General features: G+C 48.0%; 1 protein-coding gene and 1 non-coding gene across 5 annotated transcripts in view; both read left to right on the top strand.

Annotated features, from left to right (window-relative positions):
• Positions 1-18,012, top strand: part of SFPQ (splicing factor proline and glutamine rich) — a 94,732-nt gene that overhangs the window by 22,918 nt on the left and 53,802 nt on the right. The window lies entirely within an intron of this gene.
• On the top strand, positions 1,635-1,754 carry LOC135054129 (U5 spliceosomal RNA). Its single transcript, XR_010243377.1, has one exon. It is a non-coding gene; the product is annotated as a U5 spliceosomal RNA (small nuclear RNA).

The raw sequence follows: 18,012 nt of genomic DNA, 5'->3' as shown, positions 1-18,012 counted from the left end.
GATTTCCGTAGAGATAAATATGCTGTTCAGCAATAACATATTTATATATATATATATATATATATATATATATGCCATATAATAACTTCATTAAGTCGTGCAAGTGTCTGTCTGTTGCCGATTATGATGTCTGTCTACATAGCGAATAAGGCTCTAGTGCAGACTAAAAATATTTAATTATTTTTTTTAAGAAACCTATGTTAACATTGGCATTTCAAATTAAAAGAGCGGTAATCGGAGTCTCGAAATGACTCTGCCAGCTCTAACAAAAGACAGTCTTTACAAAGGGCCAATTTCCCTTTGGATACCAAAGGGTTTATGTCACTGGTCTTATAATTTAATGCACGATTCTATGTCAAATCTCACACCGAATAGTGCGGGGTTTTGGACAACCATACATAATCGTTTCCAAAAGGACGCGATCCACCATTGGAAGATGCGTTTCTGTCAAACATTACAAAAACCCAAGATACAGTTGGGTCACTAGAATCTATGTATGAAACCATGACGATCACTGTTAAAAGAAGCTGCAGAGTATATCTGTTAAGCTTCTGCTAACGCCGGTTATTTTCATTGTCGCTAGTTAAGCGCGACAAGGCCAGAGCTTGTTTGCTCCTAAAATAATATACTTGTAACGGCATTTTAACCCTTTATAACAAGCAGTCACGCTTTGTAACGAAGGGACGTCACAGTCAGCAAGCCAGTGGTTTGATGACCTCTTTTATAATTGTGGAAGCGCGTCTTTACATGTTACTTTTGCGAGATTTCATGACTTCAACTCATATATGTCTCAGCTATTTACAGCTTAAAGTACAAAACTGATTCTGTCGAACGGTTTGGCAATATGTCATTTAGTCTTTGCTGGTTTATAAACCAGCCAATAGTACGCCAACAGAGTCAGAGTTACTTATTCCCCTCTGTTTGAGCAAAACCAAACAGCTCCGTTGCAGTATCAATCAGCAAGTCATTTACTACAGTTAGAAAATGGATTTTCTGTAGTTAGTATTTGCTTTTTGCAGCCACAAAATTGCATAATTGCATTTGAAATTCACAATGCGTATTTACCCAGTCCGGTTTCTTCATCACAGGTTCTAGCGTTTGCAAATCGCCACAACCATTACCCATTTCATTTCTACCGTTGCTTATCGCTTCCGGTATTTACCAAAGTGATGTTGGGATCATAGCTCATCTCACATAAGAACTATGTATCAACAAAGTTCTTCTAACTTGCGCTACTAAAGTATACTGCGGTAGCAGATCAAGTTCGAAAACAATCGCATCTAAGTCTGTCTAAACGATGTCAATTCCTAGGTAAGATTATAAATATGGTAAGTCAAAGACTTTTACCTACTACACCAGCAAGAACAAAAGTACACGCACTCTAGCGGTACATTGGTGTATTCATCTATTAAGAATAAAGATGTGTTTTCAATTTAGTTCGCCACCATTCACTCGCGTTTTCCACAGAGGGACAAGGGTGCTTATACTCTGGACGACAGTCACAGAGAGTCAGGATTTGTAGTTAAAATCAACTCAAAGGTTCTAAAACACGACAGATTGCTGTCGATAAATGTCCTAGAACTCTGTGCATTTTACAATGCAATAAATGATTCGCTTTCAGTCTGACCAGGCATAGACTCTGGTTTCTCTTCAGAACGAATACATCTTTCGCTTTTTACTAAAGATTTCCGTGGAGAGAAACAACCGTGAGTTTCATGTAATTTTGTTTTTTCATGCCTAGATCACGCTGGCCTTAAGCAGTCAAACAAAGCAACGCCAGTTGTATACACAACAACCAGTGAGAACCAAGAAGCCGCATGGCAATGCAGCAGGTCACTCAAATCTTCAATGGCTCAGAACGCCATTAGGTGAAAATGTCAAGAGATCAATCAGTGAGTGGACATCTGTTAGACAGATGATCTCACCCGTCAGGATTTGGATCTTGAAAACTGGACATTAAATCCAGAGGTGTTTCATATGTGAGTCCACAGAAGGGGGTTGTCCTCAAGTATACATGATGGCATCTCGCCACAATTACAAAAGCTCAGTAGGTGTACAAAACAGTTCACAAGGGCAGTGGCGGTGAAATCTCTCACATTCATGGGGTCATTCAGCATCGTGTATCTGGCTCCACCATTTTCCGCTTCTCTCTCCGTTGCCAAAACGGATCAGAAGACAGTTCGTCACAGTCATACTGGTGGTAGCTCATGGGTTTCGGAGAAGTTTGCTTCTCGAATTTTCAAGGAATACTTGCACACGATCTTAGCCCTCTCATAATACGTCCAACCTGTTACATCAGGGAACGTTCTTTTATCCATAGTTACCTATATACCTATTATCTGTATACCTATTATCTGTGTACCGCAGCTGCGGTTGACGGGGTGAGGGTTCAAACCGCCCTCTTAGAAAATAGAGCATTACAGTATCGGTTATACCAACCATGTAACGAAATAGTAAGCCGCTTAAGGCAGCTCATTATTAAAAAATTTCGTGTGCTTACATAGGTTGTAAACCTCGGAAGTTTCCAACATCATACTTCAAGTACCCGTATTCGGTTAAACGGGATGGGATGGAAAACTGCGTTCATCTGCACTAACAGTGCAGGTATCTGTGTGGTAAACGTATTTTCAAAGACGTTTGCCTCTATTTGCGTCTGTAAACATCTTTCTACAAGGTGTCACCAAAGTTCAGACTCTATTTATCCCACCTACAGCGCCAGGCGATTTGAGGTTGGGTTCAGATTTATTACAGTTTTCATATTTTGGAACCCTTTCAACAAAGGGGAATTAAGTTTCATATTTTTTTGAACCTTTACAACAAATGAGAATTAAGTTTCTTACTTTGGAAAACATTTTTCTTCTAGCCTTGCCTTCGGCAAGGGTGCTTCGGCAAGGGTTTTGTTTTCATATTTGGGTGCCTTGTATTCCAAGCCACCGTATTTAAGTTTTCTCATGACAAAGCAGATCTTCGGACGAAATCCGCTTTCGTATTCTTCACATCAATATACCAATAGTGGTTCCTGTGGGGACAGCACATTCTAGAATTCTGAATGTGGTACACGCATTACGCGTTTATATATGTACCGAACGTCTACATTACGTGACATAAATACGTTGTTTGTTCTATATAATACTGCAAACTGGGGTTAGCCAGTTTCTCAGCAGACATTATCCAGTTGGATAATAATGACTACAAGTCAGGCTTACTTTAAGGCTAAGTTACAATCGCCTACGTCAGTAATAGTTCATCCCACAGGTTCTGTGGGAATGTCAGACCCAGCGGGTCGTGGAGCGTCTATGACGCGGCTACATAGCCTTCAGTGCACCACGTTTGTGCACGTTTACACGTTATGAATGGTGGCGCCATCAGCATTCAGCTTTGGCCTGCCTACTGTTACAAGTATCAAACAGCTCTCCCGCCCACGAGGGAAGCTTTGGTACGTCCCAAGAGTACTCCAGTGACCCCTAGTGGATGATAAAGAAAATAGGATTTTGGTACTTACCAGGTAAATCCTTTTCTTTGAATCCATAGGGGGCACTGGACGCCCACCCAGAGCAGTTTTACCTGGGTTGTTTTAAGCTCAAGGGAACTTAGTAAACAAATTTTACTTGGGTGGTGTTAAGCTCAAAGGAGCTTATGGTAACACATTTTCACCGATTGGTTCAAATTATAAAGTTCTATCGGTTAAGTTGTCAACTGTTTAGTTGACAATAAGGTTACAGGTCAACTTTGTGGTTGTCTGTTATGTTATAGGAATTCTCCATTGTCAATCCTCTCTATATCCTGTTCGCTCAGTAAAAAACACTGGCACAGTACACTGAGGTACTTGGGGATATGGAGGGGGGGAGAGTCCTAAATTTGAATATTCAGTGCCTTTGTTCGGCTACGCCCGTCCATATCCCAAGAGTACTCCAGTGCCCCCTATGGATTCTAAGAAAAGGATTTACCTGGTAAGTACCAAAATCCTATTTTCTGATGTTACCCCAGGTACCACAAAAAAGGGTATTATGTTTGGAGAGAAAAAACTACCAGTAGTTTCTCTAACGTCCTAAGTGGATGCTGGGGACTCCGTAAGGACCATAGGGAATAGCGGCTCCGCAGGAGACTGGGCACATCTAAAGAAAGCTTTAGGACTATCTGGTGTGCACTGGCTCCTCCCCCTATGACCCTCCTCCAAGCCTCAGTTAGATCTCTGTGCCCGAACGAGAAGGGTGCACACTAGGGGCTCTCCTGAGCTTCTTAGTGAAAGTTTTAGATTAGGTTTTTTATTTTCAGTGAGACCTGCTGGCAACAGGCTCACTGCATCGAGGGACTAAGGGGAGAAGAAGCGAACTCACCTGCGTGCAGAGTAGATTGGGCTTCTTAGGCTACTGGACATTAGCTCCAGAGGGACGATCACAGGCCCAGCTTGGATGGGTCCCAGAGCCGCGCCGCCGGCCCCCTTACAGAGCCACAAGGCAGAAGAGGTCCGGAAAATCGGCGGCAGAAGACGTCCTGTCTTCAACAAGGTAGCGCACAGCACTGCAGCTGTGCGCCATTGCTCTCAGCACACTTCACACTTCGGTCACTGAGGGTGCAGGGCACTGGGGGGGGGGGGGGCGCCCTGAGACGCAATAAAAACACCTTGGATGGCAAAAGAATGCATCACATATAGCTCCTGGGCTATATGGATGCATTTAACCCCTGCCAGAAGCCATAAAAAAGCAGGAGAAAAGTCCGCGAAAAAGGGGCGGAGCCTATCTCCTCAGCACACTGGCGCCATTTTCCCTCACAGCTCCGTTGGAGGGAAGCTCCCTGTCTCTCCCCTGCAGTCACTACACTACAGAAAGGGTTAAAAAAAGAGAGGGGGGCACTAATTAGGCGCAGTATTAACTATACAGCAGCTATAAGGGGGAAAACACTTATATAAGGTTATCCCTGTGTGTGTGTGTGTATGTGTGTATATATATATATATATATATATATATATATATATATATATATATATATATATATATATATATATATATATATATATATATATATATATATATATATATATAGCGCTCTGGTGTGTGCTGGCAAACTCTCCCTCTGTCTCCCCAAAGGGCTAGTGGGGTCCTGTCCTCTATCAGAGCATTCCCTGTGTGTGTGCTGTATGTCGGTACTTTTGTGTCGACATGTATGAGGAGAAAAATGTGGAGACGGAGCAGATTGCCTGTAATAGTGATGTCACCTCCTAGGGGGTTGACACCTGAGTGGATGAACTGTTGGAAGGAATTACGTGACAGTGTCAGCTCTGTATAAAAGACAGTGGTTGACATGAGACAGCCGGCTACTCAGCTTGTGCCTGTCCAGGCGTCTCATAGGCCGTCAGGGGCTCTAAAGCGCCCGTTACCTCAGATGGCAGATATAGACGCCGACACGGATACTGACTCCAGTGTCGACGGTGAAGAGACGAATGTGACTTCCAGTAGGGCCACACGTTACATGATTGAGGCAATGAAAAATGTTTTACACATTTCTGATAATACGAGTACCACCAAAAAAAGGGGTATTATGTTCGATGAGGAAAAACTACCTGTAGTTTTCCTGAATCTGAGAAATTAAATGAGGTGTGTGATGATGCGTGGGTTTCCCCCGATAACAACGGATAATTTCTAAAATGTTATTGGCATTATATCCTTTCCCGCCAGAGGTTAGGGTGCGTTGGGAAACACCCCCTAGGGGGGATAAAGCGCTCACACGCTTGTAAGGGCTCTACCTTCGCCTGAGATGGCCGCCCTTAAGGATCCTGCTGATAGAAAGCAGGAGGGTATCCTAAAAGGTATTTACACACATACTGGTGTTATACTGCGACCAGCAATCGCCTCAGCCTGGATGTGCAGTGCTGGGTTGGCGTGGTCGGATTCCCTGACTGAAAATATTGATACCCTAGATAGGGACAGTATATTTTTGCCTATAGAGCATTTAAAAGATGCATTTTTATATATGCGTGATGCACAGCGGAATATTTGCCGACTGGCATCAAGTCTAAGCGCGTTGTCCATTTTTACCAGTAGAGGGTTATGGACACGTCAGTGGTCAGGTGATGCGTATTCCAAACGGCATTTGGAAGTATTGCTTTATTAAGGGAGGAGTTATTTGGGGTCGGTCTTTCAGACCTGGTGGCCACGGCAACAGCTGGGAATTCCACGTTTGTACCCCAGGTCGCCTCTCAACATGAGAAGACGCCGTATTATCAGGCGCAGTCTTTTCGTGGGCAAAAGGTTCCTCATTTCTGCCCCGTGACAGAGGGAGAGGAAAAAGGCTGCAGAAATCGGCCTGTTCCCAGGAACAGAAACCCTCTCCCGCCTCTGCCAAGCCCTCAGTATACGCTGGGGCTTTACAAGCAGAATCGGGCACGGTGGGGGGCCCGTCTCAATGAATTTCAGCGCGCAGTGGGCTCACTCGCAAGTAGACCCCTGGATCCTTCAGGTGATCTCAGGGGTACAAATTAGAATTCGAGACGTCTCCCCCTCGCCGTTTCCTAAAGTCGGCTTTACCGATGTCTCCTTCTGACGGGAGACAGTTTTGGAAGCCATTCACAAGCTGTATTCCCAGCAGGTGATAATCAAGATACCCCTCCTGCAACAGGGAACGGGGTATTATTCCACACTGTTGTGGTACCGAAGCCGGACGGCTTGGTGAGACCGATTCTAAATCTAAAATCTTTGAACACTTACGTACAGAGGTTCAAATTCAAGATTGAGTCACTCAGAGCAGTGATTGCGAACCTGGAAGAAGGGGACTACATGATGTCTCGGGACATCAAGGATGCTTACCTTCATGTCAAAATTTACCCTTCTCACCAAGGGTACCTCAGGTTTATGGTACAGAACTGTCACTATCAGTTCAGACGCTGCCGTATGGATGGTACACGGCACCCCGGGTCTTTACCAAGGTAATGGCCGAAATGATGATATTCCTTCCCTTCCTTGGACAATTCCCTGATAAGGGTAAGATCCAGGGAACAGTTGGAGGTCGGTGTAGCACTATCTCAGGTAGTGTTGCGGCAGCACGATTGGATTCTCAATATTCCAAAATCGCACCTGGTTCCGACGACGTGTCTTCTGTTCCTAGGGATGATCCTGGACACAGTCCAGAAAAAGGTGTTTCTCCCGGAGGAGAAAGCCAGGGAGTTATCTGAGCTAGTCAGGAACCTCCTAAAACCGAGCCAAGTCTCAGTGCATCAATGCACAAGGGTTCTGGGTAAAATGGTGGCTTCCTACGAAGCAATCCCATTCGGCAGATTCCACGCAAGAACTTTCCAGTGGGACCTGCTGGACAAATGGTCCGGATCGCATCTTCAGATGCATCAGCGGATAACCCTGTCACCAAGGACAAGGGTGTCCCTCCTGTGGTGGTTGCAGAGTGCTCATCTTCTAGAGGGCCGCAGATTAGGCATTCAGGACTGGGTCCTGGTGACCACGGATGCCAGCCTGCGAGGCTGGGGAGCAGTCACACAGGGAAGGAATATCCAGGGCTTATGGTCAAGCCTGGAGACATCACTTCACATAAATATCCTGAAGCTAAGGGACATTTACAATGCTCTAAGCTTAGCAAGACCTCTGCTTCAAGGTCAGCCGGTGTTGATCCAGTCGGACAACATCACGGCAGTCACCCACGTAAACAGACAGGGTGGCACAAGAAGCAGGAGGGCAATGGCAGAAGCTGCAAGGATTCTTCGCTGGCGGAAAATCATGTGATAGCACTGTCAGCAGTATTCATTCCGGGAGTGGACAACTGGGAAGCAGACTTCCTCAGCACGACCTCCACCCGGGAGAGTGGGGACTTCACCCAGAAGTCTTCCACATGATTAAAAACTCGACAGGTATTGCGCCAGGTCCAGGGACCCTCAGGCAATAAGCTGTAGACGCTCTGGTAACACCGTGGGTGTACCAGTCAGGGTATGTGTTCCCTCCTCTGCCTCTCATACCCAAGGTACTGAGATTGATAAGATGGAGAGGAGTAAGCACTATATTCGTGGTTCCGGATTGGCCAAGAAGGACTTGGTAACCGGCACTTCAAGGAATGCTCACGGAGGATCCGTGGCCTCTACCTCTAAGAAGGGACCTGCTCCAGCAAGGACCCTGTCTGTTCCAAGACTTACCGCGGCTGCGTTTGACGGCATGGCGGTTGAACGCCGGATCCTGAAGGAAAAAAGGCATTCCGGATGAAGTCATCCCTATCCTGATCAAAGCCAGGAAGGATGTAACCGCAAAAACATCATCACCGCAATTGGCGTAAATATGTTGCGTGGTGCGAGGCCAGTAAGGCCCGACGGAGGAAATTCAACTGGGTCGATTCCTACATTTCCTGCAAACAGGAGTGTCTATGGGCCTGAAATTGGGGTCCATTAAGGTTCAAATTTCGGCCCTGTCAATTTTCTTCCAAAAAGAACTAGCTTCAGTCCCTGAAGTTCAGACGTTGTAAAAGGGGTACTGCATATACAGCCTCCTTTTGTGCCTCCAGTGGCACTTTGGGATCTCAATGTAGTTTTGGGTTCCAAAAGTCACATTGGTTTGAACCACTTAAATCTGTGGAGTTAAAATATCTCACATGGAAAGTGGTCATGCTGTTGGCCCTGGCCTGGGCCAGGCGCGTGTCAGAATTGGCGGCTTTATCCTGAAAAAGCCCTTATCTGATTTTCCATTCGGACAGGGCGGAATTGAGGACTCGTCCTCAGTTTCTCCCCAAGGTGGTTTCAGCGTCTCACCTGAACCAACCTATTGGTGGTGCCTGCGGCTACTAGGGACTTGGAGGCCTCCAAGTTGCTAGACGTTGTTAGTGCCCTGAAAATATGTTTCCAGGACGGCTGGACTCAGGAAATCTGACTCTCTGTTTATCCTGTATGCACCCAACAAGCTGGGTGCTCCTGCTTCTAAGCAGACTATTGCTCGTTGGATTTGTAGTACAATTCAGCTTGCACATTCTGTGGCAGGCCTGCCACAGCCAAAAATCTGTAAATGCCCACTCCACAAGGAAGGTGGGCTCATCTTGGGCGGCTGCCCGAGGGGTCTCGGCTTTACAACTTTGCCGAGCAGCTACTTGGTCAGGAGCAAATACGTTTGTAAAATTCTACAAAATTGATATCCTGGCTGAGGAGGACCTGGAGTTCTCTCATTTGGTGCTGCAGAGTCATCCGCACTCTCCCGCCCGTTTGGGAGCTTTGGTATAATCCCCATGGTCCTTACGGAGTCCCCAGCATCCACTTAGGACGTTAGAGAAAATAAGAATTTACTTACCGATAATTCTATTTCTCATAGTCCGTAGTGGATGCTGGGCGCCCATCCCAAGTGCGGATTGTCTGCAATACTTGTACATAGTTATTGTTACAAAAATCGGGTTATTGTTGTGAGCCATCTTTCAGAGGCTCCTCTGTTATCATGCTGTTAACTGGGTTCAGATCACAGGTTATACGGTGTGATTGGTGTGGCTGGTATGAGTCTTACCCGGGATTCAAAATCCTTCCTTATTGTGTACGCTCGTCCGGGCACAGTATCCTAACTGAGGCTTGGAGGAGGGTCATAGGGGGAGGAGCCAGTGCACACCAGATAGTCCTAAAGCTTTCTTTAGATGTGCCCAGTCTCCTGCGGAGCCGCTATTCCCCATGGTCCTTACGGAGTCCCCAGCATCCACTACGGACTATGAGAAATAGAATTATCGGTAAGTAAATTCTTATTTTTTCCTCCATCTGAGGAATTAAATGAAGTGTGTGAAGAAGCGTGGGCTTCCCCCGATAAGAAACTGGTAATTTCTAAAAGGTTACTAATGACGTACCCTTTCCCGCCAGAGGATAGGTCACGTTGGGAAGCATCCCCTAGGGTTGATAAAGAGCTCACACGCTTGTCAAAGAAGGTGGCACTACCGTCTCCGGATACAGCCGCCCTAAAGGAACCTGCTGATAGAAAGCAGGAGGCTATCCTGAAGTCTGTATATACACACAGGTATTATACTGAGACCAGCTATTGCTTCAGCATGGATGTGCAGTGCTGCAGCTGCGTGGTCAGATTCCCTGTCGGAAAATATTGATACCCTAGACAGGGACACTATATTGCTAACCGTAGAGCATATTAAAGACGCAGTCTTATACATGAGAGATGCACAGAGGGATATTTGCCGGCTGGCATCTAAAATAAGTGCAATGTCCATTTCTGCCAGGAGAGGGTTATGGACTCGGCAGTGGACAGGTGATGCAGATTCTAAAAGGCACATGGAAGTTCTGCCTTATAAGGGTGAGGAGTTGTTCGGGGATGGTCTCTCGGACCTCGTTTCCACAGCAACAGCTGGGAAGTCTACATTTTTACCCCATGTTCCCTCACAGCCAAAGAAAGCACCGTATTATCAGGTACAGTCCTTTCGGCTCCATAAGGGCAAGCGGGTTAAAGGCGCGTCCTTTCTGCCCAGAGGTAGAGTGAAAAAGCTGCAGCATACAGCCAGTTCCCAGGAGCAAAAGTCCTCCCCCGCTTCCTCCAAGTCCACCGCATGACGCTGGGGCTCCACTGGCGGGGCCAGGTACGGTGGGGGCCCGTCTCAAAAACTTCAGCAATCAGTGGGCTCGCTCACGGGTGGATCCCTGGATCCTTCAAGTAGTATCTCAGGGGTACAAGCTGGAATTCGAGACGTCTCCCCCCCGCCGTTTCCTCAAATCTGCCTTGCCAACAACTCCCTCAGGCAGGGAGGCAGTGCTAGAGGCAATTCACAAGCTGTATTCCCAGCAGGTGATAGTCAAAGTGCCCCTACTTCAACAAGGACGGGGTTACTATTCCACAATGTTTGTGGTACCGAAACCGGACGGTTCGGTGAGACCCATTTTAAATTTGAAATCCTTTAACACATATATAAAAAAATTCAAGTTCAAGATGGAATCGCTCAGGGCGGTTATTGCAAGCCTGGACGAGGGGGATTACATGGTATCACTGGACATCAAGGATGCTTACCTGCATGTCCCCATTTACCATCCTCACCAGGAGTACCTCAGATTTGTGGTACAGGATTGTCATTACCAATTCCAGACGTTGCCGTTTGGTCTATCCACGGCTCCGAGGGTATTTACCAAGGTAATGGCCGAAATGATACTCCTTCGAAAGAAGGGAGTTTTAATTATCCCGTACTTGGACGATCTCCTGATAAAGGCGAGGTCCAGGGAGCAGTTGTTGGTCGGGGTAGCACTATCTCAGGAGGTGCTACAACAGCACGGCTGGATTCTAAATATTCCAAAGTCACAGCTGGTCCCTGTTCCTGGGGATGGTTCTGGACACAACAGAAAAAAGTGTTTCTCCCTGAGGAGAAGGCCAAGGAGCTGTCATCTCTAGTCAGAGGCCTCCTAAAACCAAAACAGGTGTCTGTGCATCACTGCACGCGGATCCTGGGAAAGATGGTAGCTTCCTACGAAGCAATTCCATTCGGCAGGTTCCATGCAAGAACCTTTCAGTGGGATCTGTTGGACAAGTGGTCCGGATCGCATCTTCAGATGCATCGCCTGATAACCCTGTCTCCAAGGACCAGGGTGTCTCTGCTGTGGTGGCTGCAAAGTGCTCATCTTCAAGAGGGCCGCAGATTCGGCATACAGGACTGGGGGGCAGTCACAAAGGGAAGAAACTTCCAAGGACTATGGTCAAGTCAGGAGACTTCCCTGCACATAAATATTCTGGAACTGAGGGCCATTTACAATGCCCTAAGTCAGGCAAAACCCCTGCTTCAAAACCAGCCGGTACTGATCCAGTCAGACAACATCACGGCAGTTGCCCATGTAAACCGACAGGGCGGCACAAGAAGCAGGACGGCGATGGCAGAAGCCACAAGGATTCTCAGATGGGTGGAAAATCACGTGTTAGCACTGTCAGCAGTGTTCATTCCGGGAGTGGACAACTGGGAAGCAGACTTCCTCAGCAGGCACGACCTCCACCCGGGAGAGAGGGAGACTTCATCCAGAAGTCTTTCAACTGATTGTAAACCGTTGGGAAAGGCCACAGGTGGACATGATGGCGTCCCGCCTAAACAAAAAGCTAGAAAGATATTGTGCCAGGTCAAGAGACCCTCAGGCGATAGCTGTGGACGCTCTAGTGACACCGTGGGTGTACCGGTCGGTTTGTGTTCCCTCCTCTTCCTCTCATACCAAAGGTACTGAGGATAATAAGGAGAAGAGGAGTAAGAACTATACTCATTGTTCCGGATTGGCCAAGAAGAGCTTGGTACCCGGAACTTCAAGAAATGATCTCAGAGGACCCATGGCCTCTGCCGCTCAGACAGGACCTGCTGCAGCAGGGGCCCTGTCTGTTCCTAGACTTACCGCGGCTGCGTTTGACGGCATGGCGGTTGAACGCTGGATCCTGAAGGAAAAGGGCATTCCGGAGGAAGTCATTCCTACGCTGATTAATGCTAGGAAAGAAGTGACCACGAACCATTATCGCCGCATTTGGCGAAAATATGTTGCGTGGTGTGAGGCCAGGAAGGCCCCAACGGAAGAATTTCAGCTGGGCCGTTTCCTGCACTTCCTACAGTCAGGGGTGACTATGGGCCTAAAATTGGGTTCCATTAAAGTCCAGATTTCGGCTCTTATCGATTTTTCTTTCAAAGAGAACTGGCTTCACTGCCTGAAGTTCAGACTTTTGGTAAGGGAGTGCTGCATATTCTGCCCCCTTTTGTGCCTCCAGTGGCACTTTGGGATCTCAACGTGGTGTTGGATTTCCTAAAGTCTCATTGGTTTGAGCCACTTAAAACCGTGGAATTGAAATCTCACGTGGAAAGTGGTCATGTTGTTGGCCTTGGCTTCGGCCAGGCGTGTATCAGAATTGGCGGCTTTGTCATGTAAAAGCCCTTATCTGATTTTTCATATGGATAGGGCAGAATTAAGGACTCGTCCCCAGTTTCTCCCTAAGGTGGTATCAGCTTTTCATTTGAACCAACCTATTGTGGTGCCTGCGGCTACTAAAGACTTGGAGGCTTCCAAGTTGTTGGACGTAGTCAGGGCCCTGAAAATTTATGGTTCCAGGACAGCTGGCGTCAAAGACTGACTTGCTATTTATCCTGCATGTGCCCAACAAGTTGGGTGCACCTGCTTCAAAGCAGACTATTGCTCGCTGGATCTGTAGTACGATTTAGCTTGCACATTCTGCGGCTGGACTGCCGCATCCTAAATCAGTGAAAGCCCATTCCACGAGGAAGGTGGGCTCTTCTTGGGCGGCTGCCCGAGGGGTATCGGCTTTACAACTTTGCCGAGCAGCTACTTGGTCTGGGTCAAACACATTTGCTAAATTCTACAAGTTTGACACCCTGGCTGAGGAGGACCTAGAGTTTGCCCATTCGGTGCTGCAGAGTCATCCGCACTCTCCCGCCTGTTTGGGAGCTTTGGTATTATCCCCATGGTCCTTACGGAGTCCCAGCATCCACTTAGGACGTCAGAGAAAATAAGAATTTACTCACCGGTAATTCTATTTCTCGTATTCCGTAGTGGATGCTGGGCGCCCATCCCAAGTGCGGATTGTCTGCAATACTTGTATATAGTTATTATTTAACTAAAGGGTTATTGAGCAATTTGTTGAGAGGCTCAGTTATCATACTGTTAACTGGGTATTGTATCACGAGTTATACGGTGTGATTGGTGTGGCTGGTATGAGTCTTACCCGGGATTCAAAATCCTTCCTTAGTGTCAGCTCTTCCGGGCACAGTATCCTAACTGAGGTCTGGAGGAGGGTCATAGTGGGAGGAGCCAGTGCACACCAGTTAGTCTAAAGCTTTCTTTTAGTTGTGCCCAGTCTCCTGCGGAGCCGCTATTCCCTATGGTCCTTACGGAGTCCCAGCATCCACTACGGACTACGAGAAATAGAATTACCGGTGAGTAAATTCTAATTTCTCTGACGTCCTAGTGGATGCTGGGGACTCCGAAAGGACCATGGGGAATAGCGGCTCCGCAGGAGACTGGGCACAAAAGTAAAAGCTTGAGGACTACCTGGTGTGCACTGGCTCCTCCCCCCATGACCCTCCTCCAAGCCTCAGTTAGATTTTTGTGCCCGAACGAGAAGGGTGCACACTAGGTGGCTCTCCTGAGCTGCTTAGTAAAAAAGTTTAAGTATAGGTTTTTTATTTTCAGTGAATCCTGCTGGCAACAGGTTCACTGCACCGAGGGACTAAGGGGAGAAGAAGCGAACTCACCTGCGTGCAGAGTGGATTGGGCTTCTTAGGCTACTGGACATTAGCTCCAGAGGGACGATCACAGGCCCAGCCATGGATGGGTCCCAGAGCCGCGCCGCCGGCCCCCTTACAGAGCCAGAAGACTGAAGAGGTCCGGATAATCGGCGGCAGAAGACGTCCTGTCTTCAATAAGGTAGCGCACAGCACCGCAGCTGTGCGCCATTGCTCTCAGCACACTTCACACTCCGGTCACTGAGGGTGCAGGGCGCTGGGGGGGGGGGGGGCGCCCTGAGACGCAATAAAAACACCTTATATGGCAAAAAAAAAATACAACACATATAGCTCCTGGGCTATATGGATGCATTTAACCCCTGCCAATTTTTCCTTAAAAAAGCGGGAGATAGGCTCCGCCCCCTTCTCGGCGGCCTATCTCCTCAGCACACTGGCGCCATTTTTCCTCACAGCTCCGTTGGAGGGAAGCTCCCTGACTCTCCCCTGCAGTCCTGCACTACAGAAACAGGGTAAAACAAGAGAGGGGGGGCACTAATTTGGCAGATAAATCTATACAGCAGCTATATAAGGGGAAAACACTTATATAAGGTTATCCCTGTGTATATGTATGTATGTGTGTATGTATATATATATATATATATATATATATATATATATATATATATATATATATATATATATATATATATATATATATATATATATATATATATATATATATATATATATATATATATATATATATATATTATAGCGCTCTGGTGTGTGCTGGCAAACTCTCCCTCTGTCTCCCCAAAGGGCTAGTGGGGTCCTGTCCTCTATCAGAGCATTCCCTGTGTGTGTGCTGTGTCGGTACGTTGTGTCGACATGTATGAGGAGGAAAATGGTATGGAGGCGGAGCAATTGCCTGTAATTGTGATGTCACCCCCTAGCCAGGGGTGGGCAATTATTTCAGCTGAGGGGTCACTTGACACTTTCTTGTCACTATCCGTGGGCCATGCATAAAATAGCAGCTCCCAGCTCCCCCCCCCCCCACATGCCAAAAATATAGGGACGTGGCTTCGTGTGGAAGGGGCATGGCCAACAAATAATACGGATTCATATTAGGCTGCTCCATTATTCAAATTGCGCCACACAGTAGCGCCACTTACACACATTACACCAGGTAGAGCCCCTTTAACACACATTATGGCAGGTAGAGCCCCTTTTTCACACATTATGGCAGGTAGAGCCCCTTTTACACACATTATGGCAGGTAGTGCTCCCTTATACACAGTATGGATGGTAGAGCCCCCTTTTACACATTACAGCAGGTACAGCCCCCTTTTACACATTACAGCAGGTACAGCCCCCTTTTACACATTACAGCAGGTACAGCCCCCTTTTACACATTACAGCAGGTACAGCCCCCTTTTACACATTACAGCAGGTACAGCCCCCTTTTACACATTAACATTTTATTTGGGATAATCATTGCGCAGCAAGCAAATTATCCAGTGTCTTGTGGCCCCTGGGGAAAGGTGTGACACAGTGATAGAACTCGGGGGGTGACAGTGACAGAACACGGGGGGGTGACAGAGTGACAGAACACGGGGGGGGGGAGTGACAGTGACAGAACACGGGGGGTGACACAGTGACAGAACACGGGGGGTGACACAGTGACAGAACACGGGGGGTGACACAGTGACAGAACACTGGGGTGACACAACACGGTGGGGGTGACAGTGACAGAACACGGTGGTGTGACACAGTGACAGTACACAGGGGGGTGACAGAACACTGGGGTGACACGGTGACAGAACACGGTGGGGGTAACACCGTGACAGAAAACGGGGGGTGACACAGTGACAGAAAACGGGGGGTGACACAGTGACAGAAAACGGGGGGTGACACAGTGACAGAACACTAGGGTGACACAGTGACAGAACACTGGGGTGACACAGTGACAGAACACTGGGGTGACACAGTGACAGAACACTGGGGTGACACAGTGACAGAACACTGGGGTGACACAGTGACAGAACACTGGGGGGGTGACACAGTGACAGAACACTGGGGGGGTGACACAGTGACAGAACACTGGGGGGGTGACACAGTGACAGAACACTGGGGGGGTGACACAGTGACAGAACACTGGGGGGGTGACACAGTGACAGAACACGGGGGGGGTGACACAGTGACAGAACACGGGGGGGGTGACACAGTGACAGAACACGGGGGGGTGACAGTGACAACACGGGGGGGTGACAGTGACAAAACACGGGGGGGTGACAGAACACTGGGGTGACACAGTGACAGAACACGGTGGGGGTGACACAGTGACAGAACACGGGGGGGTGACAGTGACAGAACACGGGGGGGGTGACAGTGACAGAACACGGGGGGGGTGACACAGTGACAGAACACGGGGGGGTGACAGTGACAAAACACGGGGGGGTGACAGAACACTGGGGTGACACAGTGACAGAACACGGTGGGGGTGACACAGTGACAGAATACGGGGGGGGTCACTGTGACAGAACACGGGGGGGGTGACATGGTGACAGAACACAGGGGGTGTCACGGTGACAGAACACGGGGGGGGGGGGTGACATGGTGACAGAACACGGGAGGGGTTGGTACAGCGAGAGCTAAAGATATCTACCCCCAACCTAAAAACAGTCTGACGCCACTGCCCGCACACACAAATATGCACACACACACATTCTTTCTTTCACTCACTTTTTCCAGTGACTCACTGATCTGGCTGGCAGTGCAGGAAGGATTGATCTGTAGTAGTCTGCTCGTCCCTGTAGCCCCGCCCCCTGAGGTCCCGTGTAGCCACGCCCCTTCATCGGCCCGTGGCTCCGCCCCTTTTTCGGCTGAACACAGCCGTTGTCATTGGGGACTCTGGAGGCGCCGTGCAGCAGCAGCAGGGGAGACTGCATCGGCAGCTTGAAGGTACTGCAGAGCAATGACAAGCAGTCGGGCCGCTTGTCATTGCTCGCTGGTGGGAGGCAGTGGGCCGGGCAGGATCGGTTTGCGGGCCGCATCCGGCCCGCGGGCCGTATTTTGCCCACCCCTACCCTAGGGAGTCGACACCTGACTGGATGGTCTTATGGAAGGAATTACGTGATAGTGTCAGCACTTTACAAAAGACTGTTGACGACATGAGACAGCCGGCAAATCAGTTATTACCTGTACAGGCGTCTCAAACACCGTCAGGGCTCTAAAGCGCCAGTTACCTCAGACGGTCGACACAGTCCCAGACACGGACACTGACTCCAGTGTCGACGGTGAGGAAGCAAACGTATTTTCCAGTAGGGCCACACGTTACATGATCACGGCAATGAAGGAGGTTTTGAACATTTCTGATACTACAAGTACCACCAAAAAGGGTATTATGTGGGGTGTGAAAAAACTACCCGTAGTTTTTCCTGAATCAGATGAATTAAATGAGGTGTGTGATGAAGCGTGGGTTTCCCCCGATAAAAAACTGCTAATTTCTAAAAAATTATTGGCATTATACCCTTTCCCGCCAGAGGTTAGGGTGCGTTGGGAAACACCCCCTAAGGTAGATAAGGCGCTCACACGCTTATCAAAACAAGTGGCGTTACCGTCTCCTGATACGGCCGCCCTCAAGGAACCAGCTGATAGGAAGCTGGAAAATATCCTAAAAAGTATATACACACATACTGGTATTATACTGCGACCAGCAATCGCCTCAGCCTGGATGTGCAGTGCTGGGGTGGCTTGGTCGGATTCCCTGACTGAAAATATTGATACCCTGGACAGGGACAGTATATTATTGACTATAGAGCATTTAAAGGATGCATTTCTATATATGCGAGATGCACAGAGGGATAT

Source organism: Pseudophryne corroboree, chromosome 2 (assembly GCF_028390025.1).
Source record: "Pseudophryne corroboree isolate aPseCor3 chromosome 2, aPseCor3.hap2, whole genome shotgun sequence".
Classification (NCBI taxonomy): Eukaryota; Metazoa; Chordata; class Amphibia; order Anura; family Myobatrachidae; genus Pseudophryne; species Pseudophryne corroboree.
The sequence above is the reverse complement of the archived record's forward strand: the minus strand, read 5'-3'. Positions and strand labels throughout refer to the sequence as shown.